We start from the raw sequence: 7,016 nt of genomic DNA, 5'->3' as shown, positions 1-7,016 counted from the left end.
GCACCGGTCTTACCGGGAAAGATTCAGCATGTCTGACCTGGCAGCTTGATTCATTGTGTGCATCTGCGCGGGAGAGGGGAGCGTGGCCTCTCTGAGCTCACTTCCTCTTCCTCCAAGCATTCTGTTCTGTTTACTCCACCCACCTATGTTCTAACCTATCAGGGCAAGCAGTTTCTTTATTTTTTAACCAATGACCTTCCTCCATCAATTGAATGAAATTTACTCAATTTTGGGAAAAAAAATCAATGTTTAGAGGATTTTTTTCTCTATTATTTTCCAACTTGGGGTTGAGACTTATGACTAAAAATTATTGCAATACTTTATTTAGAGAAATTTCATCCAAAGAATACCAGTCTATTTAATAATTACCCACATCTTGGCCAACATATGCAAATTAGACACTGGAAAGGTAATGGCTAATATATATGCTACAGATACTATGTGTAATTTGGACAAATTGATAATACTGAATTAATGAACTGTTAAATTATTGAAAATGTCTCTTTTTGGAAATCAGCAGAACCTAGACTATCCTGGGATTAAGTGAGGATAACAAAGGGAGGATGGAAAGTGACACAGTTTCCTCTTCTCTGTGTCTGTGCAATGAACAGAAAACACCCACGGTCTCCTCAGTTTCCTCTTCTCTGTGTCTGTGCAATGCACAGAAAACACCCATGGTCTCCTCAGTTTCCTCTTCTCTGTGTCTGTGAATATGAATAGAAAATACCCACGGTCTCCTCAGTCACTTCAAGTGAGCATCCACTCAGTTTTACTCAGAAGTCATGTTCATCTTTGAACTTTGTGTGTTAAAATCACCTTATTTGTCAATAGGTAGCTTTATTCCAGAGATTGAACTTCAGTGGGCTATGCCCTCATACAGGGTGAGGACTGTGAACAGCGTTGTGACCAGATTTTTTTCTATTTCCCATGGAGAAAGAGTTGAATGAAGACTTGCTTAAGTGCTAAAATGTTTCACTCTGTAGATTTGGGTTACATATTGACTTGTATTCATTGATGTTTAAATAGCTGGCTTCTACTCTATTTGTGTCTAGCGAGGTCAAGTAGACACAATCAAATTACTAGTCAAAATCTAAGCTAATATCTCTTAGGTCAAAAGCTGGTGAACAAAATAATTGACCAAAACATTAAGACACTGGCCCTTCAGTTTTCTTTTTTGAGAATTTCTGTTTCTTCAGGTTCTCAGTCTGTGAAAAACCATGTATAATCACTTAATTCATTTGTATGTTAGTGGGACTACATCAGTCACTCCCAATATGTCTAGAATTGTAATGATAGTGTAGTAATTGGACTGACGGGGCTGGTCCCCAGCACCCCGGCTGCCTGGTTAGCTTATGCCCCGAAATAACAACACACAAATTGTATTCTTTTAAACACTGCTTTGCCCATTATATCTATCCTCTTCTCTGCTAACTCTCGCACCTGGACTAGCCCATTTCTAATAATCTGTGTAGCATCAGTCTTACCAGGAAGATTCTAGCCTACGTCTATCCTGGATCGGAGCTTCATTGTGTCTGCCCCAGAGAGGAGAGCTATCGAGTCTGAGCTCACTTCCCCTTCCTCCCAGCATTCTGTTCTGTTTACTCCACCCACCTAAAGGCTGGCCTATCAAATGGGCCAAGGCAGTTTCTTTATTAGCCAATGACCTTCCTCCATCAAATAAGAAGCTAGAGCTAATGGGCTAAGCAGTGAATTAAATAATATGGTTTCTGTGTGATTATTTTGGGGCTAAGCAGCCGGGAACTAACTCGTGGCATCCTCCAACATTTGTTGGTATTAACATGTTCTTTAGTTGAATAATCTATTTTCTCTATGGTATCTTCAACACCTCAGGTTCTCTCTTCTGTCTCTTATATTCTGTTGTTTATGCTAGCATTTGTAGTTTCTGATCATTTACTCAAATTTTTTACTTCCAGGTTTCCCTCAGTTTGCATTTTCATTATTGCCTCTCTATCCATTTTCAAGACTTAAATTGTTTTCATCACCTACTTGATTGCTTTTTCTTGGTTTTCTTTAAGGGATTTTTTTTTTATTTTTTCCAAATGTTTGTTTGCCTTTTCCTCCATTTCTTTAAGGGAATATTTTATTTCCTCTTTAAGAGTCTCAATTATCTTCATAAGGTTTTTTTTTTTTTTAAATAAGGTCATTTTCTTCTTCTTCATCTGCTTTGGGGTGGTCAGGTCTTGCTGAACCACTAGTTTCTGGTGGTGCAGTATTGCACTTTTTGTTATTGAGTTATTTGCTGTCTTCCCAGCTCTTCCCATAATCAGTATAGGTGAAGCCTGTGCTTCAGAGCATCGCTCTTCCTCCAGCTGGTGTAGTTGGAGGCTCAGTTGAATATTCCTTCAGGGGCAGGCAGAACAGAGTCTCTGGTGATTAGGCTTCCAGGTGCAAGTGGACGGGCCCAAGTCTCAGATGGTTGCTCAAGGTGCAGGTGGAACCACAGCTCCGGTGGTTGCTCCCTCAGGTGGAGACAGTGCCGAGGTTCCTGTGATTGCCTCTCTTAGTATAGGTAGGGCAGAGGTTCTGGTGATTGCTGCAGTGGTGGATAACTTGAATAGAGCATGGCAGTGGTTGCTGCCTGGGACACAAGTGCTCTTTTTGGCAAGCGATTTTTATCTAGAAAGTTGTCCATTTTCTTTAAGTTTTCCAATTTTGCAGAGTACAGATTTTTGAAATATGACCTAATGATTCTCTGGATTTTCTCCATGTCTGTTGTTATGTCCTTTTTCATTTCTAATTTTGTTAATTTGGATATTATCTTTCTGCCTTTTGGTTAGTTTGGATAATGGTTTATCTCTTGTTGATTTTTCTGGGAGAACCAACTTTTTGTCTTATTGTGTCTTTGTATTGTTTTCATTGTTTCTATTTTGTTGATTTCAGCTCTCAATTTGACTAAACTGCAGTTTAGTCCTACTTTGTGAGTTTGCTTCTTTTTATTCTAGAGTTTTCAGGTGTTCTGTTAACTCACTAGTGTGGGATTTTTTTCAGCTTCTTTATGTAGGCATTTAGTGCTATGAACTTTCCTCCTAACATTGCTTTCATTGTGTCCCATAAATTTGGGTATGTCGTGTAGTCATTTTTATTGAATTTTAGGAAGTCATTAATTTCTTCCTTTATTTCTTCCTTGACTCATTGGTGATTCAGGTGATTATTTGTTACAGAACAGCTCAGTTAGAGTACTGGAATCAACTGGACAGGGTCTCAGGAATAGATGGGTAAGGAGTCAGCAAATGACAAACAGACATTATTACTTAAAGGAATTGTATCTGAATGTGTCTTTACTAGGCATGAAGTTCATCTTTTATACAGAAAAGATTGCTTAACAGCATGTATTGTTTATTTTGTAGTACAGATTATTTTTAAAAGTTATATATACATGAGAACAGATTTTTATCAGACAAATGTCTGTGGTTAATCATGCTAGACATGCCTTGGCATTAGTTTTGTTATAAATTATTATCTAGGCTATGAGTTCATGCCATTTTGAGGTAAGGGCAAGCAGTTGTGGTTAACAGTCACACAGTTTATAGTCTTTTTATGTTTTTGTAATTTATGTAGAACTTTTAATTTTTTTTATTTTAAATCCTTTTTAAACCATCCCCAAAACCAATCTTAAGAAGTTATAGGCATTTTTCAAATTTAAATTTTATTTTTGTTTAATTTGTTTTAATTATATAATTAAGTTTGACTTTTGTTTTTTATCTAATAAGCACCAGATTAAACATGAAACCCTTTCCCTTGAATGTAAACAACAACAACAACAACAACTTCTTCTTCTTCTTCTTCCTCCTCCTCCTCCTCCTCCTCCTCCTCCTCCTCCTCCTCCTCCTCCTCCTCCTCCTCCTTCTTCTTCTTCTTCTTCTTCTTCTCACATACCCCTGTATATGGCAATGGCTCACTAGTAGGCTCTGGAAACTTAAACATACTATCTTTTTTGGTGGCGGAAACCAGACCCTATTTCTTAGAACATAAGCAGGTAACATCAAAAGCATGAGGGCTCTGATGCAGGAAGCACAGCACATATATACACCATTTTTTGGAGCACTCTTTCTTGAAGTTTGTACCACACCTATGTGAGAGGCCTCACAGACTCCACAGGAGGTGGCATGACAAGCATTGTTTAATTTCCATGTCTTTGTGGGTTTTCTAAAACTAGTGTTGGTGCTGATTTATAATTTTAAGCCGTTGTAATCCAATAAGATACATGGAGGTATTTCAACTCTTTTGTATCTGTTGAGATTTGCTTTGTTACCTAGTATGAGATCAATTTTTGGCAAGGTTCCATGAGGTGTTGAAGAGAAGGAAAATTCTTTTATTTTTGAATGGAATGTTCCATAGATGTCTGTTAAGTCCATATGAGTCATAACTGTTGGGGGAGGCTGCTTGTTTGTTCCAGCCTATCAGAACTGAAATAATTACACAGAAACTGTATTAATTAATTACTGCTTTACCCATTAGCTCTAGCTTCTTATTGGCTAATCTCTTACATATTTATTTAACCCATTTCTATTAATCTGTGTATCACCATAAGGCAGTGGCTTACTGGCAAAGTTTTAGCATGTCTGTCTCTGATGGCAGCTCCATGGCTTCTCCCTGATTCCGCTTTCTTTCTCCCAGCATTCAATTCCATCTTTCTCACCTACCTAAGTTCTGCCCTTCTATAGGTCAAAAGCAATTTCTTTATTCATTAATGGTAATCACAGCATACAGAGGGGAATCCCACATCACATAACATCTGTTAGTTTCCTTATTTTTCTGTTAGTTTTCTGTCTGATAAACTTGTTCAGTTGTGAGAGTGGGATGTTGATGTCTCCCACTATTAGTGTGTGGGGTTTAATGTGTGTTTTAAGCTTTAGTAATGTTTCTTTTACACATGAGGGTGCCCTTGTATTTGGGGCATAGATGTTCAGTTTTGAGATTTCCTCTTGAAGAATTTTTCATTGACTAATATGAAATGTCCTTCTTTGTCTCTTTTGATTGATTTTAGTTTGAAGTCTATTTTGTTGGATATTTGGATAGCTATGCCAGTTTCTTAGGTCCATTTGATTGGAAAATTTTTTCCTAACCCTTTCCTCTGAGGCAATGTCTATCTTTGAGGTTGAGGTGTGTTCTTGTATGCAGCAGAAAGATAGACTCTATTTTCTTATCCAATTTGTTAGCCTGTGTCTTTTTTATAGGTAGGTTGAGTCCATTTATATTAAGGGATGTTAACCACCAGTGATTGCTAGCTCCTGTTATTTTAGTTTTCATTGTCAGTGATGTTATACTATTCTTTGCGGTTTGCTGTTGTTATATTATCTATTGAATGTGTGTGTGTGTGTGTGTGTGTGTGTGTGTGTGTGTGTGTGTGTGTGTGTGTGTGTTTTGATGTAGCCAGCTTCCTTGGGTTGGAGTTTCCTTCGTACTTTGTGTAGGGCTGGGTTTGTGGCTAGGTATTGGTTAAATCTCATTTTGACATGGAATTTTTTCCATTTATGGTGATTGAAAGTTTTTCTGGGTATAATAGTCTGGGCTGACATCTATGGTATCATAATGTCTGTATAACACTTGACCAGGACCTTCTGACTTTCATTGTTTCCATTGAGAAGTCATATGTAATTCTGATAGGTCTGCCATACAGACCAGGAAGTGTTGGCACACACTTTTTTTTTTAGCATAAATAAAGGCTTTATTGGTTAGTTTGGATGAATGACAGACTGGCACAAGCTCAGTGCATTGTTTCACACTTGCAACCCTTAGGATGACACACAAAGCTAAGCTTATTGGCAATGGGGAATTTGAAGGGGGTGGAAAGAACCTGAAGACTTCTGAAGGTTATTAACAAAGCTACGGGGACTGAAGCCAATGTCCAAGGAGCAAATCCAGGATGGAAAAGGGATCATCCAGAGCTGAAGATCTTTCAGAGACTGGATACTGCTGGAACTGTCATGTGCTTCGTGGTGGGTCACTGTGGTCTCGTTCCATCCCTCACTGTCCACCACAGTGCGGCACTCCTCCAGAGCCCCATCTGGCTTAGTGATCTTGGTCACAGAGATGCTCTTGAAATAGGGTTTGTGTTGGGGTTAAAGAAGTGGACCGAGACCCTCTTGGGAAACCTGGGAGTCAAGATCGTTGTCCTCTCTGGCTCTAGAACCAGGGGTGACAGGCCATATATCATCCAGCCAATGAAAAGGTCCCTGAGACTCCCAATCTGGAGCTGGTTTGGGGGATTCAGGTCTTGCATGACTCCCCAAGACCCCCTCAAAGATCCTGGGTTGGTGACTATCAGGGTACTTAAGCATTGAGTCCCGCAGCGTCTGCCCTTCCCGCAGTCTCTCACTAGGTGTTTCTGAGTCGGGACCTGGAAGTTCAGGAGAGTGGGAAGGCAAGGTCCAGGCCCCCATCTCGCTGAAGATGCTACTGAAATCTCGTACTAGATCATCAAAGCCAAAGTTGTCGTGGAATCGCATCCCTCCTGGGCTGAAGCTGAAACCGAATTCCTCCGGAGGCTGAGAACCATCAAACCTATGGCTCCCTCCACTCCACGTGCCTCTGTCTTCCTCCTCTTCGTCCTCATCATCGTCATCATCTCAAGTCATCCTTCCAAAAAAGGGATCTCTGTGGCTCTGAGGTTCACGAAAGCCGAAAAAGCCCTGGAAAAGGTCAAAGAAGCTCATTACCGTAGGGGCACTAGAAACTTTAAACTTCTGCAGGACATGAGTGAACACCCTGTCAGATACAGCTTGGGCTCAGCTGTCGCTCTGGCATACACTTTTAATCCCAGTAGCCACACTAGTTTATCATAGAAACCAACAGTAGTGGTACACTCCTTTAATCCCAGCACTAGAGAGGGAATTTAAGAAGTGAGAGGATAGGTCTTTGTGCAATCTCATTTTGAGTATTTGTGGAGGTGAGATCAACATTTTGGTCTGAGGTAGAGGTTAAGGAACAGGGGCTGGCTGCTTTGATTATTTGGTTTTTAGGTTGAACCCTAATATATGTCTCTGGATTTTATT

The 7,016-nt window shown here is 39.8% G+C and overlaps 1 pseudogene; it reads right to left on the bottom strand.

Moving 5' to 3' along the window:
- Window positions 1-5,716: 5,716 nt before the first annotated feature.
- On the bottom strand, window positions 5,717-6,707 carry LOC142839209 (HCLS1-associated protein X-1 pseudogene; annotated as a pseudogene).
- Window positions 6,708-7,016: the final 309 nt, after the last annotated feature.

The sequence above is a fragment of the Microtus pennsylvanicus genome, chromosome 1 (genome assembly GCF_037038515.1).
Source record: "Microtus pennsylvanicus isolate mMicPen1 chromosome 1, mMicPen1.hap1, whole genome shotgun sequence".
Classification (NCBI taxonomy): Eukaryota; Metazoa; Chordata; class Mammalia; order Rodentia; family Cricetidae; genus Microtus; species Microtus pennsylvanicus.
The sequence above is the reverse complement of the archived record's forward strand: the minus strand, read 5'-3'. Positions and strand labels throughout refer to the sequence as shown.